Source organism: Thalassophryne amazonica, chromosome 7, assembly GCF_902500255.1.
Source record: "Thalassophryne amazonica chromosome 7, fThaAma1.1, whole genome shotgun sequence".
Classification (NCBI taxonomy): Eukaryota; Metazoa; Chordata; class Actinopteri; order Batrachoidiformes; family Batrachoididae; genus Thalassophryne; species Thalassophryne amazonica.
Window position 1 is genome coordinate 15,219,331 of NC_047109.1, and position 22,653 is coordinate 15,241,983.

The following is a 22,653-nucleotide window of genomic DNA, read 5'->3' on the forward strand; positions in this document are numbered from 1 at the left end:
CTGAGCTCTGCAGAATAAATAGTGCAGCTTGACGTTGAAGTAAATCACTTTGCCTGGAAATCTTTGAACTTATTATCTGTGATGGCTTTTTTGTCCTTGACTCTAATCTGCCACTTTTTTCAGTTACGAGTAATCTAAAAGTAAGTAAGTCCCTTCGGCTGCTCCCTTGTTTGCACTCGGGGTCGCCACAGCAAATCCGAGGAATACGCCGAATGCCCTTCCTGACGCAACCCCACATTACATGGAGAAATGTGGCAGGGGTGGGATTTGAACCGGGAACCTGCTGCACCGAAACCAAGTGCACTAACCACTTGGCCACAAGTTACCTCTTCAAGTCACTGTACGTTACTATTGTTTTTGTGTTTTTTACCGTATAAATCAAAGGTGCCCAATACATTGATTGCGACTGACTGGTTGATCACAGGGATAGTGTGGGTCAATCGCAGCATTAAAACTGTCCCATGTGCAGGGGGAACTGCCCACTTCGCTCACTTGTAGCGTTTGATGCTGCGAGCTGTTCATCTGCTGTTTTGTGCAGCAGCTCCGACTTGAAAAAACAGCTGTCGTCTGTCAAAGTGTGGTGACGGCAGCACACCTGCACTGAGCTTTACCAAGACATTTTTACACTTTTTTTTCTTTTGAAAGTGAGTGTCCTCACTAAAAACAGCTAAAGACCCACGATACGTTAACAACAAATACTAACGCTTTTCCACCCAAATGCCCGTAAAGTCTCTTTCTGAGGACGACATGATGTAAAAAAACACAGATAAAACTTTGTTTCCTGTCAATCTGGTTGTGCTTTCTGCATATATAGACTTTATCCATTCTTCCAGCTCAGATGGCAAACCAGGGGTGAATCCAGATGGAAAGGGGGTGTGGCCCTCCACAACAGCCCTATATTAAAGGTCCACTTTTGAAGACATTTTTTCATACTACTACTACTCATAATAATAATTATTATTATTGTTATATGGTATGTGATTTTGCCAACTTCTGATTGGCCCATTCGCCACTCTCTGAGCTGTACCACATGCCGAGTTGACCGCTGGTGGAGCCAAGTACACCTCGTATGCAGTGTAGGACTAGCCAATCGAGCGACGCCTTCTATCGATAGCGACCAATCAGATAACGCGATACAACGCCTACTTTGGCCCGCTTCGAGTTGCGTCATGCATTGTCATGACGACGCTGTGTACACAATGCAGTAAAAACTAAGGGCTCAGAAAAAAACGTTGCTGGCTGCAGCTGCTCCTCGGTCTTCTCTCACAAATTTGTTTAAATACAGTTCGTAAAAGTCCTGCTCACAGACTGACTGCCAGAGACAGGACATGTCCACATCAAGTACGGTCACAACGGACCGTACTTGATGTGGACGTACTTTTGAAGTTAATTCAAAATGCTGCAGCTAGAGTACTAATGGGGACTAGAAGGAGAGAGCATGTTTCACCCATATTGGCCTCTCTTCATTGGCTTCCTGTTAATTCTAGAATAGAATTTAAAATTCTTCTTCTTACTTATAAGGTTTTGAATAATCAGGTCCCATCTTATCTTAGGGACCTCATAGTACCATATCACCCCAATAGAGCGCTTCGCTCTCAGACTGCAGGCTTACTTGTAGTTCCTAGGGTTTGTAAGAGTAGAATGGGAGGCAGAGCCTTCAGCTTTCAGGCTCCTCTCCTGTGGAACCAGCTCCCAATTCAGATCAGGGAGACAGACACCCTCTCTACTTTTAAGATTAGGCTTAAAACTTTCCTTTTTGCTAAGCTTATAGTTAGGGCTGGATCAGGTGAGCCTGAACCATCCCTTAGTTATGCTGCTATAGACTTAGACTGCTGGGGGGTTCCCATGATGCACTGAGTGTTTCTTTCTCTTTTTGCTCTGTATGCACCACTCTGCATGTAATCATTAGTGATTAATCTCTGCTCCCCTCCACAGCATGTCTTTTTCCTGGTTCTCTCCCTCAGTCCCAACCAGTCCCAGCAGAAGACTGCCCCTCCCTGAGCCTGGTTCTGCTGGAGGTTTCTTCCTGTTAAAAGGGAGTTTTTCCTTCCCACTGTCGCCAAGTGCTTGCTCACAGGGGGTCGTTTTGACCGTTGGGGTTTTTACGTAATTATTGTATGGCCTTGCTTACAATATAAAGCGCCTTGGGGCAACTGTTTGTTGTGATTTGGCGCTATAAAAATAAAATTGATTGATTGATTGAACGGTTCGTTCTCGTTTGCGCATCTGGCAGTCAAAGTAGGAAAGATAAACTATAACAGAACTCAGAACGCAGACCTGCAGCTCAACACAAAAAGAAATATAAAGTAGAAGATAAATCAGAGTGCACAGTCTGTCTGCAGCGCGCACCGCAGACATTCCTGTGTCGTCATGACACCACAGGAAGCTCAAGGCAGCCCCGGTGTGAAAGGGGCTTTAGAGATTGTGCTCATGAAGTATTTTGGACCTGTTGGTTCAGTATGACAGTAATAATAAAGAGTTGAAACTTGAGATTGATTTTTCAGTTTTAGTATGTTTGACAAACTCCCAATTTTCTTGTTTACCAAATAATAAAACAGTTATAGACTTTTGATTTCGGCGTACCCGTGATTATGCAGACCTGGTTAGGAAGGCCGAGGTGAACCCCATCCTGACCAGGTCCGCATAATCACGGGTACACCTCATCAAAAGTCTATAATTGTATATAATAATAATAGGGCAGCACGGTGGCTTAGTGATTAGCACTGTTGCCTCACAGCGAGAAGGTCGTGGGTTCAATTCCCGTGGCCTTTCTGTGTGGAGTTTGTGTGTTCTCCCTGTGTTTGCGTGGGTTTCCTCCGGGTGCTCCGGTTTCCTCCCACATCCAAAGACATGCAGGTTAGGTGGATTGGAATCTTTAAAATTGTCCGTAGGTGTGTGTGGGTGTGTCTGTGTTTGTTTGTCTATTTGTGGCCCTGCGACAGACTGGCGTCCTGTCCTGGGTGTACCCTGCCTCGCGCTCTATGACTGCTGGGATAGGCTCCAGCCCCCCACGACCCTTAATTGGACTAAGCGGTAGAAGATGAATGAATGAATGAATGAATAATAATAATAATAGTTTTAACAACTATTTAAAGAATTTAAATGTTAGAAAAATGAAGGAACAAATCTAATTGTTACATTTATAAACAATGTAGATTATAAATTGTAAGTTTTACCATTACAGTGCTGTCAACAGTTAAATATGAACTCAAGAAAGACTGTCTTTATTTTATGTTTTATAAAACAAGTATTTATCTTCATTGAAATCACGATAGACTGACTTTATTTCATGTTTTACAAATACTTTTTTTTCTTCAGGAAATAGTATTTAAGTTCAACTTAAAATGTCACGACATACATTGTTTACTTTACATTACTGTTAAAAATGTGCTTCCAATAAAGTGAGCATTGGCAAAACTGGTTATCATTTTCATGTTGAGGTGGTGGTGGGGTGGGGGTGGTTGGCAGCTGCTGAATGGAACTAATAAAGTAAGTAGTAGTCCAATGTAGTTACGTTTAAAATAGAGTAATCAGTAAAAGTAACTAAATTACTTCTTAAAGGAGTAATCAGTAATTGGATTACTTTTTCAAAGTAACTGTGGCACCACAGCTTATTATTTACTTAATTATACATTGATCAGGCTAGTACCTGACGTTTTGGATATGTGGTGCGTTTCTGAGATGGTCAGTTTTGGGAAGAGGCCAGGGACCGGCTGTCTGTCAGACAATTTCAATTTCCTCATCACTGTGATCCATTCTTCATTGTTGCTGATGCTTCGTGGACATTTGTGGAAGAAACTTGCATGAATAAAGATTAATACAGGACTGGGACGAAAAGCGCTCACGCATCAAAGTGATGCCACCAGGCAGCTGTCAAACTGTTGCAGCCTGAAAAGAGATTCTGACTCAACAGATGAGCTGAATAATGAAGTCATGGTGTCAGCGATTGGTCAGGAAGCGTGTTGGGTGTAATTACAACCCCTGGCAAAAATTATGGAATCACCGGCCTCGGATGATGTTCATTCAGTTGTTTAATTTTGTAGAAAAAAAGCAGATCACAGACATGACACAAAACTAAAGTCATTTCAAATGGCAACTTTCTGGCTTTAAGAAACACTATAAGAAATCAAGAAAAAAAGATTGTGGCAGTCAGTAACGGTTACTTTTTTAGACCAAGCAGAGGAAAAAAAATATGGAATCACTCAATTCTGAGGAAAAAATTATGGAATCACCCTGTAAATTTTCATCCCCCAAACTAACACCTGCATCAAATCAGATCTGCTCGTTGACACTGACCCTATGCCATGACATTGACCCTATGTGTCTTTTTGCAAGGAATGTTTTCACAGTTTTTGCTCTATGGCAAGATGCATTATCATCTTGAAAAATGATTTCATCATCCCCAAACATCCTTTCAATTGTCCAAAATATCAACGTAAACTTGTCCATTTATTGATGATGTAATGACAGCCATCTCCCCAGTGCCTTTACCTGACATGCAGCCCCATATCATCAATGACTGTGGAAATTTACATGTTCTCTTCAGGCAGTCATCTTTATAAATCAAACCAAACAAAAGTTCCAGCATCATCACCTTGCCCAATGCAGATTCGAGATTCATCACTGAATATGACTTTCATCCAGTCATCCACAGTCCATGATTGCTTTTCCTTAGCCCATTGTAACCTTGTTTTTTTCTGTTTAGGTGTTAATAATGGCTTTTGTTTAGCTTTTCTGTATGTAAATCCCATTTCCTTTAGGCGGTTTCTTACAGTTCGGTCACAGACGTTGACTCCAGTTTCCTCCCATTCGTTCCTCATTTGTTTTGTTGTGCATTTTTCGATTTTTGAGACATATTGCTTTAAGTTTTCTGTCTTGACGCTTTGATGTCTTCCTTGGTCTACCAGTATGTTTGCCTTTAACAACCTTCCCATGTTGTTTGTATTTGGTCCAGAGTTTAGACACAGCTGACTGTGAACAACCAACATCTTTTGCAACATTGCGTGATGATTACCCTCTTTTAAGAGTTTGATAATCCTCTCCTTTGTTTCAATTGACATCTCTCGTGTTGGAGCCATGATTCATGTCAGTCCACTTGGTGCAACAGCTCTCCAAGGTGTGATCACTCCTTTTTAGATGCAGACTAACGAGCAGATCTGATATGATGCAGGTGTTAGTTTTGGGGATGAAAATTTACAGGGTGATTCCATAATTTTTTCCTCAGAATTGAGTGATTCCATATTTTTTTGCTCTGCTTGGTCTAAAAAAGTAACCGTTACTGACTGCCACAATCTTTTTTTCTTGATTTCTTATAGTGTTTCTTAAAGCCAGAAAGTTGCCATTTGAAATGACTTTAGTTTTGTGTCATGTCTGTGATCTGCTTTTTTTCTACAAAATTAAACAACTGAATGAACATCCTCCGAGGCCGGTGATTCCATAATTTTTGCCAGGTGTTGTATAAGCTCTAACTGGTCTTAAAGGTTGCTTTTTGGAGTTTTCTTGATTGAATATAACAGTCTTAGGATGGAGGCTTGGTGATGTAAAGTCCACTGTGATTTGGGGTCATATAAACATTCATGTTCTGGCACGAGAAAGAAACTGCTGCATTGAAACAAGGATTCACTGAAAGATTCGCACCCTAAGAGCACCTGCATGTACAGCAAGACTCACATTCCCATCGTGGAAAGAGGGCTGTCCGAGGAGGACTTGAAGGCACCAGTTAAGGACGGGTGTATGTATGTGTGTCTGTGTCGAGGGGCAGGTTGGAAACAAGGGGGTTGACCTGACTCAGAAAGCTAGCAGACGGCCGTGTTGTGGTTGACAATGGCTGTGGGAGAGCAGAGCAGGGTGAGGAAGGAGGGGGAGGGACGGGACTGGTCGGTCTGGTGCGTTATTTGGGGGGGGGAGACGCTTCAAGTTTCACTCCCTTGTTATGGCAGGCTGCAGCCAATGGAGATGGCCCTTTGAAGGGCCTAACCTTGAGGTGACCCCCTGGAAGAGTCTTGTGGTTCAGGGGCACATGTACAGCAGAGAGGAAAGACTCCCACCTCCCGACCCACCAACCCCTCTCAAACGATCCAACAGTGCAACCATCTCTCCAAACACACACTCTAGTGCAGGATGGTCTGCAGTCTATAAATAAACTCGGCTGTTCTTCGAATCGGAGAGGGAGGCTCCGAATTCCACTGTAGACCAGGCGGCCCAAACCGCAGCCTGAAAAGCTTCCAGGAGGTCTTGAAATAAAACAAGCACACTCTGATTTATCACATCTCTGTGCATACCATCAGAAAACTCAGTGCATCCAGAAAGTATTCACAGTGCTTCACTTTTTCAACTTTTTTATGTTACAGGCTTACTCCAAAATGGATGAAATTAATTTTTTCCTTAAAATTCTCCACACAATACCCCATAATGATAATGTGATTTTTTTTTTTAGATTTGTGCAAATTTATGAAAAAATAAAAAACTAACAAATCACATGTACATAAGTGTTCACAGCCTTTGCAGTGAAGCTCAAAATTAAGCTCAGGTGCCTCCTGTTTCCACTGATCATCCTTGATCATCCTTGAGATGTTTCTAAAGCTTAATTGGAGTCCACCTGGGGTAAATTCAGTTGATTGTACATGATTTGAAAAGACTCACACCTGTCTACATATAAGGTCCCACAGTTGACAGTGCATGTCAGAGCACAAACCAAACATGAAGTCAAAGGAATTGTCTGGAGACCTCTGAGACAGGATTGTCTGAAGATACAAATATGAGGAAGGGTACAGGAACATTTCTGCTGCTTTGAAGGTCCCAATGAGCACAGTGGCCTCCACCATTTGTAAATGAAAGAAATTTAGATCCAACAGGACTCTTCCTAGAGCTGGCCACCTGTCTAAACTGAGCAACCGAGGGAGAAGGGCCTTAGTCATGGAGGTGACCAAGAACCAGATGGTCACTCTGTCAGAGCTCCAGCATTCCTCTGTGGAGAGAGGAGAACCTTTCAGAAGGACAACCATCTTGGCAGCAATCCACCAATCGGGCCTGTATGGTAGAATGGCCAGACTGAAGCTACCCCTTATTAAAAGGCACCTGAAGGACTCTCAGAAGATGAGAAACAAAATTCTCTGGTTTTATGAGACAAAGAGTGAACACTTTGGCGTGAATGCCAGGTGTCATGTTTGGAGGAAACCGGGCACCATCCCTACAGTGAAGCATGGTGGTGGCAGCATCATGCTGTGGGGATGTTTTTCAGCAGCAGGAACTGGGAGACTAGTCAGGATTGAGGGAAAGATGAATGCAGCAATGTACAGAGACATTCTGGATGAAAATCTGCTCCAGAGCACTCTTGACCTTAGACTGGGGTGAAGGTTGATCTTTCAGCAGTGCGATGAACCTAAGCACACAGTCAAGGTATCAAAGGAGTGGCTTCAGGACAACTCTGTGAATGTCCCTGAGTGGTCCAGCCAGAGCCCAGACCTGAATCCTATTGAATATCTGTGGAGAGATCTGAAAATGTCTGTGCACCGACGCTCCCCATCCAACCTGCAAAGAGGAATGGAAAATCTGCCCAAAGATAGGTGCACCAGAAGACTTGAGGCTGCAATTGCTGCCAAAGGTGCATCAACAAAGTATTGAGCAAAGCGTGTGAAGACTTATGTACATGTGATTTCTTAGGTTTTGTTTTTTTTTTTACTGAATTTGCAAAAAACTTTTTTCATGTTGTCATTATGGGGTGTTGTGAGTAGAATTTTTAGGGAAAAATGAATTTACTCCATTTTAGAATAAGGCTGTAACATAACAAAATGTGGAAAAAGTGAAGTGCTGTGAATACGTTCCAGATGTACTTTAGAAACTAGAACAGCATCGGAGTGCAGCTTTTTCCCCACTGGTTCTTTGTGACATCATAAAATATTAAAGAAAGAGATGAAAGAAAATTCATCCTCACATCCATATGTAATAATCTGAAGCTTGATCCTCTGGCTGAGGTTTTCTGAGCATTCATCCATCCCACAGACCCCAAAATTTGCATAACGATAGCTGATTAGTTCTGAATGATCTTTACAGGCAAAAAACTGAATGAAAACAAACAAGAATCTCCATTTTACCTGCGTCACTGAAGTCACAACAGGTTTAGGAACTGCTCAACTCTGTGTGTGCATCTGCCTGTCTGTGTGTCTGCAGGGTCAATGTGTATGTGACAACTTGTGGCCAACAAGGGGTAGACTCTGAATCCTTCTACATGAAGTATCTTGACAAAAACTTGGTGTATCAAGGTCCAACTCAGTCCACAAGATAACTTCATTAAGACCTCGGACAAGTTTGACGTTGGGCTCCACAATATAGATTCTCGTAAGTTTTGATCTTATTTTCCAAATACAAGTGACAAATCTCAAGAAAAGTACAAATACGTGTTTCATCACAAAAAAAGCAACGACATTTGTCTTTGTTTGGATCTGGATCACCACCAAAATATAATCAGGTCTCCAAAGACCACAGACACACAATCTGATCACAACCTGTTCAACACTTTCTAGAATAGACAGAAACAGACAAACAGGCAGACAGACAGACAAGTAGGTAGGCAGACAAGCAGTGGTGGGCACAGCTAACCAAAAAGTTAGCTTCGATAACCGTTATTCCACTAACTGAAAAGTTGATTTTTATAAAGCAAAACGATAAATCCCTAGTGGAAGTTACAGATAAAAGCTACATCAATAACTTTCAGTATTGATTTCAGTACACAGCAGCTACTGACACAACGAGTCAGTGCTTCAGTCTCAGATCAGCTGACTTTCAGCAAAACAGACCTGGTGATCAGAGAGAAAGGAGAGAGGAGACAGGAGAGAGGAAAAAAGAAAGATAATTTCTCTTTATACCATACAGACCTGCCAGTCATTTCACTGGAGTCTTACACAGGCAGACAATTTTGACTTATGGTTATAATTTTAAACAAATTCATTCCGGACAAGTTATTGAAATTAACATCACGTCTGTCATTTTACAAAGTGAAAATATCAGCTATATGTTTTAGTTTTAAAGTAATGCACACATTTTGAAGGTTTTAGTGTTTAGACATACATGCCGCATTGCAATATGGGTACATTAGTTTCCTGACGTCAGTGGTTGGCTGGTCGGTATAACACACAGTTATTGAAACATGTGGTGGGTTTTTTTTTCTTCCCTCCCTCTTCCTTTCTCTCTGGTAATCAGCTCTCCTCTGCCTGGAGATGATAGACCTCTACCATTCATAGCTGTCTGTCTGCTACAAAACATGTAACAGACAGGCACTAAAATATTTGATTTCAGACTTTACAAATGTTTTTAACTGTTAAGCTTTATTCACTGTGCTTGCAAAAATAAACTAAATTTATCAGAAGCTAATTGGTCTGCTGATGGTTGCTGAAATTATCTGGAAAGCTAATCCGCTTATGAAAACATTAGCTTCAATAATTAGCGGTTAGCGGAACTGTGACCACCACTGCATACAGGTAGGCATGTAGACAGACAGACAAAGAAGACAACAAACAGTGACACGGGTGACAGCCAATCAGAGTAGAGCTGCACCGTGATGTCAGTCACTGGTCTCTTCAAAATCGCTTCATTTTGTGTGTTTATATGCATGTTTCTCATATATTATCTAAAAACTAGCAAGAAATAAGCACTTCTAAAACTGAAAATACTGTTTTTGGAACCTAGTAAATGGTAAATAGACTGCATTTATACGAGGGCTGTCAATAAAGTAACAGTCCTTTTTATTTTTTTCAAAAACTATATGGATTTCATTCATATGTTTTTACGTCAGACATGCTTGAACCCTCGTGCGCATGCGTGAGTTTTTTCACGCCTGTCGGTGACGTCATTCGCCTGTGAGCACTCCTTGTGGGAGGAGTCGTCCAGCCCCTCGTCGGAATTCCTTTGTCTGAGAAGTTGCTGAGAGACTGGCGCTTTGTTTGATCAAAATCTTTTCTAAACCTGTGAGACACATCGAAGTGGACACGGTTCGAAAAATTAAGCTGGTTTTCAGTGAAAATTTTAACGGCTGATGAGAGATTTTGAGGTGATTCTGTCGCTTTAAGGACTTCCCATGGTGTGTGTTTTCCTGTGCCGCCGCACCGCGTCGGCTGCGTCCCGACGCGCGGATCCGTCCGCACGTCTTTCATTAAAAAAATCTCCTTTAACAGTGGAATATCCGGATAAAATGCTGAAACCGACTTCTTCTGAAACTTCTCTGTTCTCTCACGACATCCTGGATCAATAGAGCCTGAAATGTGGAGGTTTTCAGCTTGAACAGGCTGACGACGCCGCCTGAGAGCGCTGAGCGACGTCTCGCACCGTGGGAAGTCCTTAAAGCGACAGAATCACCTCAAAATCTCTCATCAGCCGTTAAAATTTTCACTGAAAACCAGCTTAATTTTTCGAACCGTGTCCACTTCGATGTGTCTCACAGGTTTAGAAAAAATTTTGATCAAACAAAGCGCCAGTCTCTCAGCAACTTCTCAGACAAAGGAATTCCGACGAGGGGCTGGACGACTCCTCCCACAAGGAGTGCTCACAGGCAAATGACGTCACCGACAGGCGTGGAAAAATTCATGCATGCGCACGAGGGTTCAAGCATGTCTGACGTAAAAACATATGAATGAAATCCATTTAGTTTTTGAAAAAAATAAAAAGGACCGTTACTTTATTGACAGCCCTCGTATATTGCTTTTCCATATGTATCAGATGCTCAAAGTGCTTTACAAATAATGCCTCATATTCACCCCGATGTGAGGGTGCTGCCATACAAGGTGCACACTACACACCGGGAGCAATAGGGCATTAAAGACTTAGTGATTTTCCAGTCAGGATGGGATTTTAACCGAGGATCTTCTGGTCTCAACCCCAACGCCTTAAGTGGGTAAGACCATCACTGGTGACATCACTTCCTACTTTAGCAACTTGCTAACCACTTAGTTTCTGGTATATTATGTAAAAGCTAGCAAGAAATAAACATTCCTAAAACTGAAAATGATGTTCTTGTAACCTGATAACTCCTCTGGTGTCAATTACAAGACATTTTGTGGACATTAGCTTGCACACTTTCGCCAACTCTAAGCTAACTTCCTATGGAGTAAAATTTGTCTAATTAATATTAATACATGCAAATGCACAAAGGGTGATCAAATATTCCTTGATTTGCACAACATGAACAAATGATGATTTAATCTGAACAAATTGTACATAAGACTATAGGATCTTAATAATTAAGCAACTGCAAATTATAAAGAAACAATGCCCATACAGCCGCCAAGGGTATTTTAGCAGTGCGTTTATATATATATATATATATAAAATGTTATTACAACATGGGTCAGGTTACAGGTTGATGGATGGGTCACCGATTGTCTACAAATCCAAATCCAAACAGAGATCCAGGTTTAATAGTTTTTTTCCTTGCAGTTTCCATTTCTGGGTTTATGTTCATGTGTAAGGATCCACATTTAATCAAATGTAGAATAATATTTTTATTAACAGTATGGGGCCTTTTTTTTCCATTTACATGTCCCTCCCCGAATCAGAAACATCTCTTGCAGTCTGTGTTCTGCAACACAATTCTTTTCAAATCCACAGGAGAAAATGTCACTGTGTCTACTTCAAGTGAAAAACGGTGAGGAAATGGCAGCTGTAAGGGTCCGTTTGCCATTTCCTCTCCGAAAACACGGGCAAACCAAAAACAATAAAACCAAATGGACCTCTGAAGCAAAATAAGTAAATGTGAAAAGCAAAAAGGGGCAGCAGATGTTATGCATTAAGTGCTGCATCACCAGCCAACTTCTACATCCAATCATGCAAAAAACATTTTCCTTGACGGCTTCCAATGAATTCGCACTCCTCCATGAGTGAAGGGACACTTCTGGAGGTGGACAAACTAGACGCATGACCCTGATGCAAGTTCCAAATGCCTGGCAGCTGTCACAGTTTTACTGAAGCAACAAATTGAAGCACAGCTGTCTTGTCAGCTAAAAGACAACATCACTGAAGAGTGAAGAACATTTTTCCAGCCTTGATGTGAGGTCATTCTGGCATCCCCAGACACGCGTGTCAGCTCTTTTCAGACATCCAAGCTGGAACATTACAGGAACTGGAAGGGCACTCAGACTCAGGCCCAACAATCCCAGGATTTAACAATGGAATTAGCATGATGTATTGTGTATTTTGTGTATTATAATGTGTATTTTTTTCTGCACAGCACTTCCTGTGTGCAGGATTTTTCACATGAATTAAGTCACACTGAAAAGTACCAACAAAGTGTTGCAACTGGACCATCAGGATGGATGCAGCTGCTGTTTCCTTCATGACTAAACTGTGCACAAAACGGACTCAAAATTCTGACTTTTTTAATAAGTCAGATGTAACATGTTTTTATGTTGGCACTTTAATGAATTTAAGTAGATAGTAATGCAACATGAAGGTTTCAGTAAAAAACAAAAAACGAATTATATGGGCACAGTGTGCATTGCGATATTCTTCCACACAGTAGGTGGCAGTAGTCAGGAAAAAACTCAGTGACAACGCTAGCGCTGGGAAAATGGTGCTCGATGCAAGACTTTATTTAAAAGACGTGAAATCATGTAAAATGCACAAACACTGGCCACACAACTGTATTAATGCAAAATTATATCTATAAATGTTACTTACAGGGTGCATGATATGCAATTTTTCAATTTGTATGGATGACGGTGCAAACATTTCATGTTATGTTCATGGCAGCAAGATGGAAGGATCCTGTTTAGGGAATGTGGCAAGTAGCTGCTCTTCTCCATTTAAACAGACAACACAAAGTATTTGATGCTGTATTCAAAACCCTCGGAAGGTCGGAGATTTTGACCTGTAGCTCAGAGGAAAAAAATGCCGGCCCGACGTGCCGGAATTCTTCCTTGGAAACCTGTGAGGAACTGGAGCAACCCGAGGTATTTGAGTTGACATCACAGCCACAGCAGCTGTGTATGCAAAAAGTGAGATGACAGTGTTTTTAATGTTGAAAATGCATCTTTGATATAAATTGTTAAGAAGACATTACTGCTACATGTTCACATTCTATGTATAATTAGTTGCATTAGCAGCACCACACATCACCAGAAACGTCTTTGATGATTTCATTTGGCCCAAAAGACAGTGTTAGCTTAGCTCTGCTGTGATAAGCTAAGTAGCTGATCCATATTTGTCTCTGAGGTAATCTCATGAATGCACTTTTTTCAGAGGTAGGGATTTTTTTTATGCCTGGTCTTTCTGAGCCTCCGAGAGTTCTGAACGCAGCACGAGACAGCAGCTTGTTGGAAAAAGTGCTTTGACCACGTCAGTCCCATTGACGCTGATGTGCTTTTGCCAACAAATATAAAGGAATTCTGATTCACTGCTCCGCCTTTCTGCTATACACAACAAACCACAAAATCTGATAGTTGCATGTGGCCGTCACACCTGTCCAAAGCCCACTAAAATGACATCAAACAGTAGGGAGCGCTTGTGGCCTCATCATATTGTGAAGCGCAAGTGTTACACATGTCTGCAAAGAGCTACGGAGCAGAACTGGGGTCAAAGTGACGCCATCCGGTGGAAGCCTGAAGTGGACTTTAAACACATTCACAGTCAGACACGTATACATTGATTCCTTCTGTTATGATGCAGCTCTCTCTCTCTCTCTTTCATCTCTGTAGTCACTTACAAACACCCCCCACGCACAGCGCACACACATACACACACACACCCACGTACACGTACACACAGCGCGTCTGTCTGGAGCGTCAATTTAGTCCCCCGGGGAGCACGCAGGGTGACACCACTAACAGTCCAGACCAGACGAGACAGCAGACAGATAAATACGAGGCACGGCTGAATACCAAATGCACTCCAGTCTACCATCCCCCCGGACTGCAGCGTGCACACGTGGAGCCTCGTCTGGCTCCTCACATATGGGAGGAACACCAGCTTTAGTCTGACGGGTTTATCACGCTCTCCATAATGCACCTGTCTATTTTATGCTATTTACAGCGTTTTCCTGCAAAGTCATGTTAAACCATTACACGGTTTCCCACCCACATGCTGTGTCCACTGGGTGGCAGTGTTCGCATTTGAACACACAGACAGCCATAGAAGAAGTGTGTAACATAAATTGTGGTTTCAGTGGAATAATCTGATCTGTGAGTGTAACAAATCTCATATTTGGGTGTATAGCTTTGAAAAGGAACAGTCTCGCGACTGTGCAAGACTCTCAGAAGTGTGCAAAGTCGTCATTCAGAAGTGGAAGTAATGTTCAAATTTCCAAACTTTTTATGTATTTCACAAATATTATCCTTAACCCAAGCCCAAAATCATTTAACAGCAAATAATTTGGAAGGTTGATATGTGGCTGAGACATCAGGGTTAGAGCCTCGTTACGACATTGGAAGGACGCAGTGTGCCTCTAGAAATAACAGTCATATTCGGGAGTGGGGAAAAAAAATAAAGTAAAATGATGTGTGCAACACTAGCAGCTGTGCAAACTTGTTTCCATGTCGCACCACAAGAGGCAGGAAAAATACGTCACATTAGAAACCAACATCTCGTAAAATCTCAGCGGGACTGGTCTTACATATTTACTGTCCAATTGTGTGATGATGCTACTTTTTATTGTTGAAATTTATTCATATAAAGTTACAAACACACTTTTAACTACAAAACTGCTTGTCCTTTTTTAAAGCATCCACATATACAAGTGTTCTCCGTGCGCCCACTCCAATACTGATGCTAACTGCAACATCTGTGTCAACCGCCAGTATAGAGTCGCTACAAAGGCAGCGCAAAGGAGAAAAAATTGCCCGGCTGGAACAGTACATAGAAAATGACAGAAACATTTGACATGAAATCCTGCTTGTTTAATCTGCCCCCTGGTGGACACAGTCATTCAGCATCATGTGCAGTATGTAGGTAAATATACGATCAATGACAGCTGTTACTTTTTTGCACTGTTGAGCACAGAAAAAGATGAATAATAATGCTTTTATTTCTTACACAGATCCACTCAATCCAACATGTACAAAAATGGATAAACCTGGCGAGAAACCTACAGAACCCATCTCCTAATAACTTTATGTGTTGCAGTGTCACTCTTTCTGTTATGACAGGTTGTTTTGTCCAACTACAATGTGGCCCGTTGAAAGACATATACACCAGATGTGAAAGCTTTTCAGATGTGCTCATGCATGGCTCCCACGTCTGTTTAAAGTACAGAGCTTCCTAATTTTGAATATATTTATAAGAAAATATATTCCTTACTGGTAAGTTTACATAAACTGGTTGTAGACACGAATGAAATGGCAAAATGGGGCTTTGAATGATTATTTTTATTCATTAAATTTTTGAAACGCTCTTTTTCTGGTGCAGAATTTTTGGAAACCATACATCTTTACCAGAAAAAAACAACAATTCAGAATTCATTCATACATTCAGCACAGCAAGATAACAGATGTTTTTAGCCACATCGTTTTATAAAATCTTCCCTGAGGAGTGAAGAAGTGTGCTGGTTCTGATTTTTAAGAACAAGGTGAAGATCTGTGAGCAGCAATATGGTTTCATGCCGAGAAAGAGCACAACGATGCATTGTTTGCACTGAGAGTGTAGATGGAGAAGTATAGAGAAGGCCAGAAGGAGCTGCATTGTGTGTTTTTGGATTTAGAGAAAAATGAGTTGTGGTATTGTATGAGGAAGTCTGGACTGGCATAGAAGTATGTGAGGGTGGTGCAGGATATGTACAAGGACAGGGTGACATTGGTGAGATGGGCAGTAGGAAGGACAGATTCATTCAAGGTGGAGGTGGGATTACACCAAGGATCAGCTCTGAGTCCTTTCTTGTTTGCAACGGTGATGGACCGGTTAACAGATGAGATCAGACAGAAGTCTCCATGGACTATGATGTTTGCAGATGACTTTGTTATCTGTACTGAGTGCAGGTTGAGACTAGCCTGGAGAAGTGGCGGTATGCTCATGAGAGAAGGGGAGTGAAAGAGATGCAAGATGTGATAAAAGGGAGCCCGGTGTAATAGTGCGGTTCCAAGAAGCAGAGATTAAGGTAGATGAGTTTAAATCTGTGGGGTCACCTGTCCAAAGTAATGAAGTGTGTGGTAGAGAGGTGAAGAAGAGAGTGCAGGCAGGGTGGAGTGGGTGGAGAAAGGTGGTAGGAGTGATTTATGACCAAAGAATAACCTCAAGAGTGAAGGGGAAAGTTTACAAGACAGTAGTGAGACCAGCTTTGTTGTAGGGCTTAGAAACAGTGGCACTAACAAAATGACAGGATGCAGAGCTGGAGGTGGCAGAGCTGAAGATACTGAGATTTTCTTTGGGATTAATGAAGATGGACAGGATTAGGAATGGACACGTTAGAGATTGAGATGATTTGTTCAGGTGCAGAGGAGAGACCCAGGGTATATAGGGAGTTGGATGCTGAGGATGTAACCACCAGGCAGGAGGAGAAGCAGGAGGACAAAGAGGAAGTTTATGGATGCACTGAGAGAGAACATACAGGTGGTTGGTGTGACCGAGGAAAATGCAGAGGGCAGGATGAGATGGAGACTGATGATCTAGTATGGCGCCCCCTAACGGGAGCAGCTGAAAGAAGAAGTTGATTCCTGAAAACCCAAAATAAATGAAAACATCACCAAATTCTTGTTGTTTTTCTGTTGGTTGTTGAACAGTTATTTTGTTCCACAAAAAGAGCAGTTTAAAGAAATAACTGAAAGCTAAACATTATGGTGGCAGTGATGACGATGGCTGTATGTAAACGTCTGACCACAGCTGTAAATCAGTCAAAGGAGGTTTGAAGTTTTTCATGGACCCTGGAATTGGTCTAATTTTCCCTTTTGAAAAAATATTAAATTACATGATGTTGTATAAATTAGTGTATAAACTGTGCATAAATTAGTGGTGATTAATCAATGATTCAATCAAGAGATTGGTTATCGTGCAGCAGTCAGACTGAAGAGATTAAGAAAAGAATCAGCTTTACCTTAAATCTAATTTTGATGGAATCTATTGTTTTATCGGTCACAGAGTCGCAACATATTTGAGACGTCTGCAATGAGACAGGATGTGATCCAACACCAGATCAGTCAATCCATCCCTCATCTGCCTGAAGAAACCTAGGACGAGTTCTCCATCTGAGCCTCTGGTGCAGAGGGGCAGACTACAGCATAACGCCATCTGGTGGTTCAGTTAGCAAGAGAGCCGTTTCTTCACATGAAGCCAGAAGAACCCCCCTGAAGACAGACTGGACAAAGTGGCTGTCTTCTCTGGTGGGTCTGAATCTTCTGAATCTGAGTTCATCAGCTTCATCATCTTCTTCAAATCCCAGAGGAAAACTAACTTTACTACATTAAGTAATAAACAAATTCACAGAGCAGGCAGGTTTGCTGTCAGTAATACAGTCTAAAAACAGAAAAACTAAACGACAGACCATTTTTTTTTCTCGTGGCTTAAACATTTTGTGAATTTCCAAAAATACATGTGACAATCATAAAAAATTGTCATCCTGAAGTTGGTAATAAAAATGTACCTCGTTGCTGCTGTTAAACCACATTTTAAGTCCACAAAAAACAAAGAATTCATTTTTAGTCCAAACAAATTTTAATGTTTATTTGGCTTTATCACTCATGGGGAGATGGAAGTAACCTTCCTGTGAACACAGAGCTGTTTAAATAATTTATTTATGTTTGTGCAGTAACACAAAATGTAACTTTGATGACAGACAGAGGAAGTTGCTATAATCTAGTGAATAACAAAGAAAAGGACATGACATGTTGTTTGTTTTGGAAGTGACTATTATTATGGCTGCTGGGCGTAGAACGGATTCTCATCAGCAGGAACAATTAATCATGCGTCCATGTTTTACTGATTCATTCCATCAGTTAATGATGGTGGCAATAAAATTATTGAACCTGTGAAGTTCTCTTGTTCTGAGGACAAAATATATAAATAAATGAAGCCACCGCTGTGATGGTAAAGCAGTGCTTTCCTGTCCAGGGGGACAGCCATTTTCATGGAGTTATTTCTTTATTTAGGGCCCCTTCACATATGAAGTTTGGATGAAGTGCACACTTAGTGCGCATGACACAGGAATCGTGCACAAACGGTGTAATGTCCCTGCCTCCAATGCCTCGTACACCTGTTGCTACAACTATTTGCGCACAAAAGCACCTGAAAGACAAAGTGTGTGTTGTGCGAACCCATCGCACCCTCTCACGGCAGGTGCCGGCCAAATTCCAGGTGACACGCACAAACACCTAACACCGCTTGCATGGCACTTAGAAAATGTGTGGCCAGTCGCACTCTTCACACAACAACAGACTGCAGATGACCACTGTCGTACTGCTGTGAAATTTGTCCAAGTTCCCCATGAGTGTGACTTTGCAAACACACACACTGACACGTGGGTGTGTGCGCTCCATTCACAGGAGGTGTGGCTGTGGTGATCTGTCATTCTGGACATTCCAGCTACACAACACCTACTGTGTTTGGACAGTCATGGACTAACAACTGTCCACTGTGAGGCGCATGTGTCTGATTGCTGTATTTACGTGGACATAAATAAAAACAGATATCGCCATGGTGGTGACAAGCTGCAGTAAGCGAGCGCGTGCACGGAGCGGACACTGACAGCGCCCCCAGGTTGAAATGGACAGTCAGATCAGAACACAGCGGGCGATCTCACTGTCACATCACCCATGTGAGCTCTTTTCCACATGACGCAGTGTCTGTGCTGTGGCGCGTCATCAACAAGACCCATGTATCAGGCAGAACACGTGCGGCTGACTGGATGCACCTGACCAGTAGATGTGGACATGATCAGAGCACACTGCTTCTCATTCATGTCATTTCATGACTGTATGTCCGTGACCATGGGTCATCACCAGAGGAACAGACGGATCATATTTGTGTTGCTCGCTTGATAAATGTGGTGTTTTTATATGGTGTGGGATTTTAATTTTTTTTTTGTACAACCCCAATTCCAATGAATTTGGGATGTTGAATGAAATGTAAATTAAAACAGAATACAATGATTTGCAAATCCTGTTCAACCTATATTCAACTGAATACACCACAAAGACTAGATGTTTAATGTTCACACTGATAAACTTTATTGTTTTTGTGCAAATATTTGTCGGGCCAGGTGGCACCAATTGGTCGGACACAAATGCAGGATTCAGGTCTCAGCTTCACACAGTTTAATGTCAGGACTTGCGCGAGTCCGTACACAAAAAGACAGTCCAAAAAATAGCAACAGTAACCGAAGCATTTGGCCGAGACAGGTTCCAGAAACAGGCAGACAGGTCGATACACGGTAAAGTAAAAATAGGACTGTGAAAACTCTGAAGACAAACACTCAAAAGAGGCACAAGGCACAACAATCTCGCAAGTGAGAGAGGAAGAAGGTGTGACTAATAAAGGGGATGTGATCAGGGTAAATGCACTGGAGGTGTGAAGAAAGATCCAGGAAGAGGCATGGCCCACAGAAAGGGCAGACAGGAGGGAAACGCCCAACACCAAACAACACAAATGAAATCCAGCCAGCAAACCCCAGTGCAAAAACTAACAGCATACCCAAAACAGTAAACAATAAACTCCCACAGACCCAATCATGACAATATTTGCTCATTTTGAAATGGATGCCTGCAACACGTTTCAAAAAAGCTCGGATTGGGCAACAAAAGACTGGGAAAGTTGATGAATGCTCAAAGAACACCTGTTTGGAACATTTCAGAGGTGAGCAGGTTAATTGGAAACAGGTGAGTGTCATGATTGGGTATAAAAGGAGCATCCCCAAAAGGCTCAGCTGTTCACAAGCAAAGATGGGGTGAGGATCACCACTTTGTGAACAACTGCATGAAAAAATAGTCCAACAGTTTAAGAACAATGTTTCTCAATGTTTAATTGCAAGAAATTTAAGGATTCCATCATCTACAGTCCATAATATAATCAGAAGATTCAGAGAATCTGGAGAACTTTCTACACGTAAGCGGTAAGGCCGAAAACCAATGTTGAATGCCCGTGACCTTTGATCCTTCAAGCGCACTGCATTAAAAACCGACATCTTTGTGTAAAGGATCTTACTGCGTGGGCTCAGGAACACTTCAAAAAACAGCGTGGTCCCACGGGTACCGGCTGGTTTTTATTTTTTTATTTATTCCACATAAGCAGTGCGATGTGGTCCCACGGGTACCGGCTGGTTTTTATTTTTTTATTTATTCCACATAAGCCGCGCGATACGGTCCCACGGGTACCGGCTGGTTTTTATTTTTTTTTTTTATTCCACATAAGTAGCGCGATGTGGTTCCACACGTACCAGCTGGTTTTTATTTCTTCCACATAAGCGGTGCCATGTGGTGCACCTGGCACTGTTCCTGCTCAATGGACACTGGCGCATGCACAAACTCTTGCACCGGGTTCGTGCACGCCTGCCCATCAGCATGATGTTTCGTGCGCTAATTTCAAACTGTTTTGCACTGTTTCACCGTCCAAACTTTGCACTATGTGTGAAGGGGCCATTATGAATTTAAAGAAAGCTGATGAAGTGAATTTGCCCTTTTTTCCTGCATTCTTTAGTTATGTTCACATTTGGCAAAACCAAGCATAAGAGCTTGACCTTTAAGGGTGTCCCACTTTTTCAAAAGAAAAACATGATATAACAAGACATTCACACGACTGCAGTGCCTCGCCGCCGGCAGCTAACAGTTCATCTGTGACATCACTGACATCAAGTACTGATGCATTTGTTAGCCCCAAGATAACAGACGTATATATAGAAAACCACACTTTAATATCTCATCTAGTTCCCCAGATATGGCCATTCATGCATTTCAAAGGGTGACCTCTGATTTGACCTTTACCTAACAACTCTGATCTTGACATTGCTTGTTTTGTGAATTTACAGACCAAAGAGTTTATCCACCAAATCGGACAGAAAGTGCAAAGAGCACGTTCACAAGATATGGCCACTAATGCATTATTGAAAATGACCTCTGGTTTGACCTTGAACTTTGACAAAAGCTACATGCCTATGCTTCACCTGGCTGCAGCAGATCGATGGTTACTTTCGAGAGGTGAGGACCGGCCGCTTGTCAGCATGGGTGGTTGCCATCCACAACCCAAGACTGTTCCATAGCATGGTGAGTGCAGCAATGGATCAGTGTATGCGCTCAGACCTGACCTGTCCTGTCCTGTGGAGCAGTTACATTACACCCTTTGAAGGAGGTAGAAAAACAAGTATGATACTGAGATTCAACATCATCCTAAAGAATCAAACATGCAAGAGACATTTTTCTTCTAATTGTTCAGGTGCAAAACATCCATTTTTCAGCACCAAGGCGAACTGTATTTTCTGGAGTGGGAAAAAAATACAGCATAATCATCTATGTCTTTGAAAGCACTGCCTAAGATGGCATTGTCTACACAGGTGACAAGCTCCTCCTGTATACTGAATGAGATACTGTAAGTCACAGTTTGAAGTATAAGAAGAAAAAAGAAACAGCTCTGAATGAGAAAAACAAATTCTGTATCTTAGAGAAGGAATAAATTTAAGAAATCATGTTCTCAAACTGAAAGACCACCCTCTGGAATGAAAACAGGGAATATAACTTTCGTACTGCATGGTACATTTGTTTGAACGTGAGAAATAAAACAGCACCATGCTTCAAAAGCATTCTAATGTTTTAAAAGACTCCGAAACATCAACACCTTGCACAGGCACATTGATTTTTTTTTTTAAAGACAGGGTGGCAAAACATTTCCTGCAACCCTGATAAAGAAACAACGTAGATCTAAAACAGCAGAATGACCTTAAATGGACATCATTTATATCGCACTTTTCCATCTGCATGAGAAGCTCAAAGCGCTTTACAATGATGCCTCACATTCACCCATTAAATACAGACACAATCACACACCTATGTCAGGGTGCTGCCATGCAAGGCATTCACTACACATCAGGAACTAGGGGTTTAAGGTCCTTGCCCAAGGATTTTTCCAGTCTTGCTGGGTTTTGAACTAAGGATCCTCTGGTCTGAAGTCCAGCGGTTAGCCACTAGATCATCACCTCCCCTTTTGACCTTGAGCTTTATTTATTTATTTATCCAATGTTTAAAAGCCAGAAAATTGAAAAGGCAGATTTTTTTTTCCCCCTTAAAAGACAGGTAGGACATCATTCACCTCTAATTTATGAACAAAGAAAGGGAGATTAAAATTAGAGCTGGATATGGATATGGATTTATTTATTTATTTATTTTGGAAGCCAATACTAATGCAGATATTTAAAAAAAACCTGTAATATATCAACCAATATGAAAGTGTTAATTCGTCGCTAACTTATGCAAAATACAAGAGAAAAATTGTGAAATATAGCTGTCTGGGAGCATATTCTGCCATCTTGGATTATTTTGTTCAAGCAAATGAACCAACACATGACTCATCACTTGCATAAAGTAGACTTTTTGTAGACTTCTTGTCTATTTAGGTGCCACTGAGTTGACAGCACAACCACTTCTCTCTTTTCGCTGTAAGATGCCCGCTCGGACTAAAATGAATGCCAGCTGATCGCTTTGCCTCTGTCTGCCTCCATCTGTCTCATGGTGTTTGGACCCATTTGCCCCTGTGAGCCCTCTG

At 41.7% G+C, this 22,653-nt stretch overlaps 1 protein-coding gene across 1 annotated transcript in view; it reads right to left on the bottom strand.

The window, feature by feature from the left end:
- The window catches only part of LOC117513658 (low-density lipoprotein receptor class A domain-containing protein 4-like), an 832,720-nt gene that overhangs the window by 140,814 nt on the left and 669,253 nt on the right, over window positions 1-22,653 (bottom strand).